The 11804-nt window shown below is 48.6% G+C and overlaps 1 long non-coding RNA gene across 1 annotated transcript; it reads right to left on the bottom strand.

Moving 5' to 3' along the window:
• Positions 1-7442: 7442 nt before the first annotated feature.
• LOC142923090 (uncharacterized) lies at positions 7443-10893 on the bottom strand. The gene is made up of 2 exons (XR_012940511.1): positions 9338-10893; positions 7443-8735 (listed from the first exon to the last, which is right to left on the bottom strand). It is a non-coding gene; the product is annotated as an uncharacterized LOC142923090 (long non-coding RNA).
• Positions 10894-11804: the final 911 nt, after the last annotated feature.

Raw genomic sequence — 11804 nt, 5'->3', positions numbered from 1 at the left:
GGGTTTAGAGGGAGGGGTTTAAAGGGTAAGGGGTTTAGAGGGTTAGGGTTTTAAGGGTAAAGAGGTTTTAGGGATTTAGAGGGTGAGCGTTTTCAAGCATAAGGGGTTTAGAGGGTTAGGTGTTTAGATGGTTATTGTTTTCAGGGTTTAGGGATTTAAAGGGTTTGGGGTTCAGAGGGATAGGGTTTTATGGATTAGGGTTTTAGAAGGTTAGGGTTTATAATATTATGGGTTAAGAGAGTTATGGATTTAGATAGTTAGGTGTTTAGAGGTTTTATGGGTTTCGATATGTAGAGGTTTAGTGGTTTAGGGGGTTAGAAGTTTAGTAGTTTATAAGGTTATAGGTTTTAGAGTTTTGGGGTTTTTTAGGGGTTTAGACGGTTAGGGGGTTAGAGGTTTAAGGTTTTATGGTATAGGTGCTTAGAGAGTGAGGGTTTTAGAGGGTTAGGGGTTCATTGGGTTAGGGTTTAGAAGTTTATGAGTTTAGAGAGTTGGGTGTTTAAGAAGTTTAGACAGTTTATGGGTTTCGATTGTTAGATGTTTATTGGGTTGGAGGGTTTGAAATTTAGAAGGTTATAAGTTTAGGGGTTTAGATGTTTGGGGGATTAGAAGATTTGGGTTTTCAAAGTTTAGGGGTTTTGAGGATTAGAGTTTTATAGGGTGATGAGGTTTAGGGGTTGAAAGGGTTAGGGGTGTAGAAGATTTAAGACCTAGACTTTCACAACTAATATTATTCATAATAAAGGTTTTTTGGGTTAGTCTCCAACACACCAGTGTGCTAAAGGAGAAACTAATTGGCAGTTTTTGTTAATGTGATAAACTTTGTGTCTTTAGAAATAAAATAAAACAAATCACGACGTTTCGATCGCAACACAAGCGGTCGTCATCAGGCAGAGGAGTCAGCCTCTAAAGGCAAACTGTTTATAAGGGTTTGGGGATAGACGTAGCCCAAGTGTATCAACAGCACCAGGAGCATGGACGGCGCACGAGCGCCAATGCAGCAACAATGCCAATGCAGCAACAATGCCAATGCAGCAACAATGCCAATGTAGCAGCAATGCCAATGTAGCAATAATGTGAATGCAGTGGGTGAGAAAGCTGCTGTGGCAAGAGGTTAGATAGGTAAGAAAGAGGAGAGGAGCAAGGGGGGAGAGAGAGGGAGGGGGGGAGTGGGGTGGGCAGATGGGGGGGGGGGCTGCGTGAGCGCTAACGGGAGAGAGGACGTGAAGCTGGGGGGGGGGGAGTGGGCGGGGCTGCCAGTGGGAGGCTGGGAACGCTGGGGATGCAGGCTGAAATTAACTCTGATAAATAGACTCGTACCCGGCAGATATGATGGAACAACCATAAACAGTTAAGGTTTTACCTGGTTAATAACATCCTTCCAATGATTGCTCAAATTGTATCCATCTTCTCGGTTGAAATTATGTCTATGTTTATATATCTGGATGGCTTCATAAACAAACCTTTGATAGTAGCCCGAAGGTTTGCAGAGTACCTTGGTCTCGGAAAAAAACAATATCATGCGAGCTCACCGCGTTATAACAATTTTCAGCCACGGCAGAGGTATTGGTTCTGCCGTGTTTCAGATCTGCCTTGTGTTCGCGAACATGGTCAGAGTCGTTTCGTTTCCCCAATGTAACTGCTACCGCAGGTACAACTCAATTTGTAGACTCCAGATGGGATTAGATCACGGATTTTGTGTACTGTATTGAATCGGACCTGGATCTTGTGTTTGTTTAAGATTTTGGAAATATTTTTGGTAACACCTGCTATGTATGGTAACGTGATGGTTTTGATTGGCTTCTCAGGGGGTTGTTTCTCCATGGTTGTAGAAACAGCTTTGCGAATAATGCGGTCCGAGAAACCATTAATCTTGAGGGCCTGGTGTACGTGTTCCAGTTCACTTGCTCGATGGTGTTGGTCGGAAATGCAGTGGGTCCTATGGTGTAGTGTTTTGATGAGGGAATTCTTCTGTGCCGGATGGTGGTGGGAATCAGGTTTCAGATAGGAATCTGTGTGGGTGGCTTTCCTGTAGACAGTGTCCCAACGAGCCGTCAGGTCTCTTCTCAAAGAAAACGTCCTGGAATGGTAGCTTACCATCCTTCTCCACTTCCATGGTGAATTTGATGGATGGGTGTATGTAATTGATGTGGTTGATAAATTTGTTCAATGCTGGCAAGCCATGTGGCCAAATGGCAAAAGTGTCATCTACATATCTCTTCCACAAGGAAGGACGTAGGGTGGATGTCTGGATGGCATCTGTTTCACATTTCTCCATGAATACATTCGCTATCACTGGTGATGAGGGGGAACCTTCATTTTGTTTGTAGAAAGTACCATTCCAGGTGAAGTAAGTGTTGGTAAGGCAGTGCCTAACCAGAGTAGGTACATCAAGATTCAGTCCATGTTGGACTAAATCTTCAATTATTGCTAAGGTGTCAGGTACAGGAACCTTGGTGAACAGAGAAACTACATCAAAGCTGACTAGCAAATCATCTGGGGACAGTGAAATTCTCTTGATTAGAGAGGCCAAGTGAGCTGAGTTACATACTGCTGAGGTAGTCTTGCCCGTGAATGGAAGCAAGGTATCAGACAGAAAACGGGCCAGTTTGTAGGTAGGTGAGTTGATAGTGGAAACAATTGGCCGAAGTGGAATGCCTTCTTAATCCGTGATATAATCCCATCTGGAGTCTACAAACTGATTTGTACCTGCAGTAGCAGCTACGTTGAGGAAACATACCGACATGTCTCGGACCGTGTTCGCGAACACAAGGCAGATCTGAAACATGGCAGAACCAATACCTCTGCCATGGCTGACCATTATTATAACGCTGTGGGCTCGCATGATATTGTTTTTTTTCCGATACCAAGGTACTCTGCAAACCTTCGGGCTACCATCAAAGGTTTGTTCATGAAGCCATCCAGATTTATAAACAGACATAACTTCAACCGAGAAGATGGATACAAATTGAGCAATCATTGGAAGGATGTTATTAACCAAGTAAAACCTTAACTGTTGATGGTTGTTCCATCACATCTGCCGGGTACTAGTCTATTTTTGAGAGTTAATTTCCCTCCGCATCCCCAGTGTTCCTAGCCTCCCACTTGCAGCCCCGCCCACTTCCCCCCCAGCTTCACGTCCTCTCTCCCCTTAGCACTCACGCAGTGCCCCCCCATCCCCCTACCCCACTCCCCCCCTCCCTCTCTCTGACCTCCTTGCTCCTACCCCCCTTTCTAACCTATCTAACCTCTTGCCACGGCAGCTCTCTCACCCACTGCATTGGCATTGTTACTGCATTCGCATTGCTGCTACATTGGCATTGTTGCTACTTTGGCATTATTTCTGCATTGGCATTGTTGCTGCATTGGCATTGTTGCTGCATTGGCACTCGTGCACCGCCCATGCTCCTGGTGCTGTTGATACACTTGGGATATGCCCATCCCAAACCCTGATAAACAGTTTGCCTTTAGAGGCTGACTCCTTTGCCTGATGATGACCGCTTGTGTTGTGATCGAAACGTCGTGATTTATTTTATTTCTAACTACGTGACTTTACCGAAAGAACCAAAGAGTATGGATTCCTGCAGTCACGAAAGCTTCAAATCAAGATTTACTAATTGGCTGTCGGATGGTGGCGGGTTTAACGACACATTTATATTTACACAATCTAACCCAACAAACCATTATTATGGTATGAGAGGGTTAGGGTTGTAAAGGGTTATGGTTTTATTGGTTTAGGGCAGTGGTTCTTAACCTTGTTGGAGGTACCGAACCCCACCAGTTTCATATGCGCATTCACCGAACCCCTCTTTAGTGAAAAATAAAATGTGATTTTTTTCAAATTCAAGACATAGATATGTTTTTTACTGGTACACAAAATGAGCCGTGCATGAACATTACCTTGTTCAAAGAATAAAACCAACACAATGCATAAACTCACAACAAATTACATACCTGGAAATCAATGTGACTTCTGCTGTTGCCTTTGAGAGATCAGTTCAGATATGCGTGGCTTCACCTTGGCAAGTGCCACTCTCATGTCATTTTCACAGCAAAGTCTGTTCCTTTTCTTCGTTTTTATGTCCAGCATCCTCGAAAAGGATTGCTCACAAAGATATGTTGTAACAAATGGTATAAAAAAAAATCCAGGGCTTTCTTAGCAATAACTGGATACTTGTTCATTTGTCGACACCAAAACGTTGAGAGCGTTGTTGTTCTGAAGAGTTGCTGTTGAACCTGGCTCTGCTGAATTTCAATGATTTCGTCGAGGAATTCATCATTGACATCTGCTGTTTCAACAGCAAACGTGAACGGCTGTCTCACCCATGCTGGATATGACTCTCTTGTAGGGAAATATCCGTCGAGAGACTTTGCAAGCTCATCTAAGTGCGTGGCAATTGTTTGCTTCAGTTCCGTGGATACAGAAATATCTCCGATTCCAGACACATCTTCGATCTTACTTGCACAGTCGTCCAGAAGCGGGAAGTTTGCGAAGTTATTGTTCTCTGTTCGTCGTTTCCATAACGGTAGCTTTTTTTGAAAAGCCTTCAGGTGTTCTTCCGCTTCCATGATATTGACTCCACCACCCTGCATCTGCTGATTGAGATGATTGAGAGCTGCGAATATATCAGCCATGTACGCTAAAATGAGAATGAACTCAGGATTTTTGAAGCAATCTGCATGGCAGTGTTGGTGCTCTTGCAAAAACAGGGCTAATTCCACACGCATGGCAAAAACACGATTCAGCACCTGTCCCCGGGATAACCACCGAATATGAGAATGGAGCAGAAGTACCTCAAATTCAGAGCCCATTTCTTTACACAGCTCACTGAAGATGCGGTGCCTCAGAGCACTTTTTCGCACATAGTTCACACATTCCACCACAGTTTTTAATACTTCTGCCATTTTTGGAGGTAAGGTTTTTGTTGCCAACGCATGCCTGTGCAGAATACAATGCATCACAATGATGTGTGGTGCATCGGCCTTTACTAGCGCACCAAAACCAGACTTTCTTCCCAGCATGACTGGAGCTCCGTCCGTACAAACTGCAGAAACCATATCCCATGAAAGATTGTTGTCTCTGAAGAAGTCATCCACAAGCTTCTTCACATCGGCTGCCTTCGTTGTTGTTGTAAGAGGCTTACAAAATAAAAAAAAACTCTTCTTTTATCATGTCGTCTTTCACATAGCGTACAAAAACAGCAAGCTGGCTTAGATCAGAAACGTCTGTGGTTTCGTCGAGTTGAAGGCTGAATTTTGCCGGGCTTGAAATCAGATCCGCGACTACTTGAGCCAAGATGTCTTTACTCATGTCTTCTATTCTGTGACTGACGGTGTCATTTGAAAGGGGAATTTGGGATAATTTACCTTCGGCCGCTGTTCCGAGTATCAGATTCGCCATCTTTAATGCAGCTGGTTTCACAAGTGTTTCACCAATGGTGTGTGGCTTGCCCTGCTTTGCGATCAGGTAAGCAACTTCGTACGATGCTGTCAGGATCGGTTTGTTAACAGGTACAAATCCAAGAGCAGGCAGAGTGGCCCTTTCATCGAATCTGGCTCTCTTCACCCTGAATTCAGCAAGTGTTGTGTTCTTGTATTCCCCGTCTCCATGCAGCTTCAAGAAGTGTTCCTTTAGTTTTGCCGGTGCAAGACTAGAGTTGCTCAACTTGGCGTTGCAAATCATGCAGATAGGACGCTCACTCCCATCACGTTCCGTGATACATGAGAATCCATGTTGTACATATTCGTCCGACCACTTTCTTCTTTTGCCCGACATAGTTAGTATGGATAAAATATTAAAGAAATCACACGACGTACGACAACAACAGTCACACGTTGACTACTGAGTACGCACTAAATTCCCCGCAGCGCTGATTGCCCAAGCAGTGTAGCATGATCATCTGCAGCCAGTGATGGCCAAGCGGGCCGTGTTTGTCATCACAAATTTACACAATAATTCAAGTGTGTACGGACCTCCGTGGCGGGGGCTCTGCCGAACCCCTGAGATCGACTCACCGAACCCCTGGGGTTCGATCGAACCCAGGTTAAGAACCACTGCTCCAGAGAAAGATGCTGAAGGAAAGCGCTGGCGAGTTCACATAGGATCGCAGCTTCCCGGGTCCGCTTGCAGGCTCACCTTGTAGGGGAAGTGTGGCCACCGAATGGAGAACTTGGGAACTGGTGAGGAGAGGGCGCATTGTGGGAGCGGAGCGCAGGGAGGGGCATGGAGGTCAGACGTTCCACGGGAGGAGGCGAGTCAAGTCCTAATGCCTACGGGATGGAGGAGAGCACCGGGCTCACTGAAACTGGGGCTTCCATACAAAAGAATCGACGAGAATAAAAAAAAACAATGAAAGAATCGAGCGTGTTTTGAGCATTGATAGACAGTGAAGTATCAAGAGGCGTGAGAAGGGAGGCTTGCTACAAGGGGTAGGAGCGGTCCCTTCATCGCTCCTTCTTCTCTCGTGATTAGACTGCTCTTTCTCTCCATCGCGCCGCTCAATGTTTGCTTTCAGCCGGAACGGCTCCGGATCGCTGAACTGGGAATTATTTTGCCACGCCACATCAATCTCTCTTCATTTGGTCCTCATAATTTTGTATAAACCTGTTTATAGACTTATAAGATTATGACGACGATAATGAAACATTATTATGGAAAGGCATACCTTACACTCTAGTGGTAGTGCCTTACGCTGATATTTCCCACTCCGAGCCAGCCTACAGTAGCATCCTGGGGGAAATGTAGAGCGAGGAATGTAAAGCCCTGCATCTACAAATGTGCAAAACGTCTCGAGGCTGTGAAATAGAGAATTGGGGGTGTGCCTGGCGCTGTTTAAAAGATACCACCCCGCCCCCATCAGAAACCTCTTCCCGGCAGCTGCCCCATGAGAGTGCTATGGTGAGCGAGTGGATGACTTGAGCACCTGCCAGCAAGGGGATTCAGAGAAGCGTCATGGCAATTGTAAGAAAGGAGGACATGCGCGTGTGCCAACACTTGTTTCGCACAGTACAGGTACATGGTGCAATACGTGCGTTTGGGAAGTGGTGACGCAGTGCATCGCGCATCACGCTACAAACCCGGCGACCCGAGTTTGATTCCAACCCACGGCACGTATCAGTGGCGAGCGACATCTGGACTGACCGGCACCCACGCTTTCCTAACTCGCACTCACCAGCGTGGTGAAATATGGTAAAATGACCCCCATTATTAACGCGACGTACGGGAGGGTCCTTCATCCGTTGTTGTGCTGAGAATGACTGGAATGGATTTTATTTTTGACCAATGTTGCAATATCATGCATTCGGGGAGTGGCGGTGCAGTGATTGGTGGTCTCAAGCTGCATTTCCAAGAGGGTCCTGAGGACGAGGGAAGAAGCTGAATTGGTCGTCGTGTATGGCAGCAAACTGGAGTGCCCGAACAAAGCCTACGTATATGGAGGGGATTACACTCAAGGAACTAATTTTATTTGTGTTCATCACGGACAGTCCCAAAGACCCAAACACACAAAACAGCCAGCAAAAATCATGACTATTAAATGTGTCACTGATAAAGAGGTAATAAGTGTCTTGAATCAAGCACGGTTATAGGAATATTGGAAAGTACAGGAGGTACATTTTACGTGTGTCTGTGCGTATATTGTGTCATGTCGGATGTGAGGAAATTCTTCTTCAGCCTTTGCAGTCTGTCACGAGAATGATAAAATGCACCACGTGACACCCAAGTGTTCACCAAAAGCTGGTAACGAGACAACGACACGCACAAATCTGCAGCCTTCTCTCTCAAGTGATATAATTTTGCCGAGTTCATTCCGAGCCGACGTTGCTCCCCCATTGGTTGTGTAAACACGGCGGCGTCTCCCAAGAACTTGTAAACAACCCGCCGAGCCCTCCCAGCCACAGTCCTGTTCCGAACGAGCCTGACGGCACGCGGCTCGTCGATGCGAGCCTTCGATTGATAACGGGGCGCAGGAGCTCACTCAGCAGACTCCCTGGCGGCATCGCGGCGATGACTACAGCCTCAAGCTAAACAAGCGCAGAACCTGCAGATCGCTGTGACATGGAAAGCGCGGCTCATCATAAAGACAAAACCGTGGGAGCGCAGCGTGCGCTGTGCACATTTTCCTCGGAGTAGCCCTCGTTTACAGGAGAACATAACTACGTGTAATGCACGTACAGGAGAACATACGTCCGTGTCACTCGACCACTTCGAGCATGCCGATTAAGGAATTCCCCTCCTCAAGGTGTGTATTAATTTGTAAAAATGTCAGGATAGTTTTTCAACTGGTCTTGTGCACGAGTGGGTTTAGTCAAATCCATTGGTGCTAAACTAGTTTTGCGTTGCCTTTGTATTGTATTGGCCTCGGTGTCTTATAGAGTCAGAGGGTGGGCAAGTCGGGTGTCGGGTTCATATATATTGTTGCGAAAGTGTTTTTGGGGTCATTGGATGGGGTGGCAAGTTATCAGTCTGTAATTTTTTTGGTCGGTGGGTCAGGATGATGCTTGTCGGGTGATTTACTTGTTGGGGGTACCCGTGGGCTGGCGGCTGGGCGGGGGTCGTCCGTCGGGTCGGTGGTTCGGCGGACGCGACGTCATCCGGCCATCCGTGCGAGCGTGGGTGGAGCAGCCCGTCGGCGAGACGGCTCTTCTCCTGCTCGTACCTCTGTACCAGCCGCCTGCCGGAGTTGACCAGAGCCTCGGCTCGCACCACCATCTCCTCCTCGTAGCGCTCGCTCGGGCTGTGGAGAGACACCAGTGCCGGCGTCACGAGCGTGGGTGCACCGGCAGTACCCCGAACCGAGCGGAGCCCGGACTCTACATGCACTTGGGCCGACCGGACCATGGCCCCGACTTTAATAAACAACACAAAACTAGCTTCGACCCTAACCGCACGATTGTTAATCACGCCACGCGATACGCACCTGATGAAAGCGCCGAGTTGCATGCGTGAGAAGTTATTATTTCCAATCGTTCAATATATTTGACATTTAAGCCCATGGTGGTGATGGTCAATGTGACACCGGTGCGGCAGGTTGGTTTGCGAGCCACCCCTACCACGCGAGACCGTGGCTAACAGAGCACACAAAACTGAACAAGTTATTACATTTAATCGTTAAACAGAGAATAATTGAGAAACAATACGAATGATAACAAGACCATACAAATGATCTGATCCGGAATCGAATAGTGGGCTTTGCAATGAGAGTAGTTGAGTTGCGGGGGAGGGAGTGCGGTGGAATGCCGGCCCCTTGTGGGCACCACAAGAAGCCGAGGGCAGAATAAAAGCGCGATACTGCCGTCGGTAGCGTCAGCGCAACGGGCTTCACGACCAAGACCGCACCTCATGGGCTGCTTCCACTCGCTCAAGAGGATGTGGAGCCTTTCTTGACAGTCTAATTGGGGACAGGGAAAACACAGGGATTGTCAGACATTGCCACACTCGGAATGAGGAAAGTGAGAAGTGATGGGAGTGGAGTAGAGAGGGAGGGCATTTGTTACCAAAGAGGACGTCGCCGATACGTTCCACGTTCTGAGTGGGGTTTCCTTCTGGCTCCCCGTGTGCGACCGCGAGGCTGAGCTCGCCCTAATCCTGGGCCATGCGACCCAGGCTCTGTGGTGGCGACGTGTGGGCAGGGAGCCGCGTCACTTAAACGATCGCTCGGTCACCAACTCAAGAGGACAGAGATCCCTCCTATCGCCTCAAGAGACCTCCGGGGCAAATGCTGCGAGCGAACATCTGTTAAGACCGGAACGGCACACGAGGGGGTGATATGGCCAGCACGGAGTGGCCAACCCTTGCCTCCAAAGTTCTGGAACACTGCCAGCCGATTCGGATGAATGGCCAAGTGAGGGAACAGCAGATGGGGAACAGGTGGCCAGGGTGGGCTGATGAACAGTCAGCTGGATGAGTTCTGAACATGCTGCAGGTTGGTGTGTAGAGACAAGGGTTAAAGGGTGACTGATGACAAAATGTTAAAGCTGCCTTCTGTTTACCCGGGAGAGCCTTACTGAGTCTCAAGACATTTTCAGGAGGCTCCCGCTACATTGGAATGTTTGGCCAATTGGATTGAGTGGTGCGTGTGGGAGGAAATGGTACCAAGTAGAACGTCATGAATACGACGAGGATGCACCTCAATGATAAGGATAGATGGAATCAAGAATCCATCGATGCACGCCTTCGACTAGTCACCTTGTGGCCTAAGCCCACAACACCCGGTATTCCCAGGGAGTCTCCTATCTAAGCACTAAGCCCAGGCCTGCTTATTCTCCCAGAGCCAATGAGACTGTGTGGTGTATTCAAAGCCATTGGGTTGAAGGCAATTGACAGGCAGGCAGAGCGAGTGGTGGGCGCATGGGTGGCAGTAGAAGCGGCCGATGTAGACCGCTCTGAATGGATAGAGGTGGTCGAGCCAGATGATTGCGGAAGGAGTAGCGGAGTGGTGCATCGTGGCCATGATCGGACATCGAGTGGTCAAGCGGGTACTGTGTGCAATGCACTAGAAACCAGTTCTGAACCATCACAACGGTGGTGAGAGGCTGCCGAATTGGGAATTGAGGACGTTTGCCCAAGCTCCAAATCCGAGTTGGGCCACCTGTAAGAAGGGAGGGCGCGCACTCGAACTTGGGCCGGCCACGACCGTTTTACCAGCGGTCGAGATCCTCCCGCGAGCTCAGGGAGGCCGGCTCGGGGCGCTGGCGCTGCGATTCGGCTACGGCGAGGGTCTGGAAGTACGGGGACGTCCGCTGCGGGCTTCCGCCAGACGGGACGCCGGGTCGCTGCGCTACAACGACGACGACGGGGAGGACGATGAGGGCGACGGGTGCGAGCAGTGGCGGCAACAACTGTGACAGAAACAACTGACGCGGCATCGGCGCTCACGTAGCGGATAGCGCACCGCGCACGGACCTGGCGAGCCGAGTTCGAGTCAAGCGCGCAGTTAAGAATGGCGACAGCAAACATCAGAACCGATCTCTCATCCCCTGCGTGCTCATCGTGATCACCTGGCTTATAATAGTTGCGCATTTACAAATTTACCAACTTACTTAGATTCAGATGAATACGAGAACCTGGTGTGGCTTGTAGTGAACGTCAGCACGGGGGAGACGAAGGCGGCCGGCCATGGCGCTGGTCACACCACCTCCCTTGTGTTTAGTGCCGTCCTTGATAGGTGGGCACTTGACCTAATATTCTGTGTAGGCTACAAGACCTTTGTCTTTACGTGTGTACATGTGTGTGAGTGTGCAATTGCGTATAAGTGTGTAAATGTACAAGTGTGCACGTGTGTGTATGGCCTCAAGGTGCACATAGCCTGGCACAAGCACCGTGGTGATGTCACCGCCACTTAGTGGCGAATGACGGTTGTTGTTGTGTTATCTACAATGGAGCATTTGTAGAGTGTAAAGTGGAGAGTTTTCCATATCTGAGCAGTGTGCTTATGACCAGCTCCGGTTTGACAGCAGAGGTCTCACTCTGAATCAGTTAGGCGGCATTATCTATTCATCGGCTGTTTAATGCTGTGTGGAAGCTTCCTGGTCTGTCACGCAACACGAAGCTTTGGATCGTCTCAACCACAGCCATGCCCTTCCTTCTCTATACTTGTGAAATGTTGACCCCTCATGGAACATCTGCGCTGGTTAGAAACATTTAGGCTGGCCTGCGTACGATCCATCCTTGGTTTAACCAGGCTGGATTGTCCTTGAAAGACCGCAACACAGTCCCATTAATGAGCTCCTCCGGCAGGCAACGCTGCATTTGCTGGGTCATGTAGCCCTCATGCCCCACCACCTCATGCCCAAGTTGCTTGTTT

The sequence above is a fragment of the Petromyzon marinus genome, unplaced genomic scaffold (genome assembly GCF_048934315.1).
Source record: "Petromyzon marinus isolate PM22_M1 ecotype Great Lakes invasive population unplaced genomic scaffold, UKy_Petmar_22M1.pri1.0 PM_Scaffold_28, whole genome shotgun sequence".
In the NCBI taxonomy this organism is placed as follows: domain Eukaryota; kingdom Metazoa; phylum Chordata; class Hyperoartia; order Petromyzontiformes; family Petromyzontidae; genus Petromyzon; species Petromyzon marinus.
The sequence above is the reverse complement of the archived record's forward strand: the minus strand, read 5'-3'. Positions and strand labels throughout refer to the sequence as shown.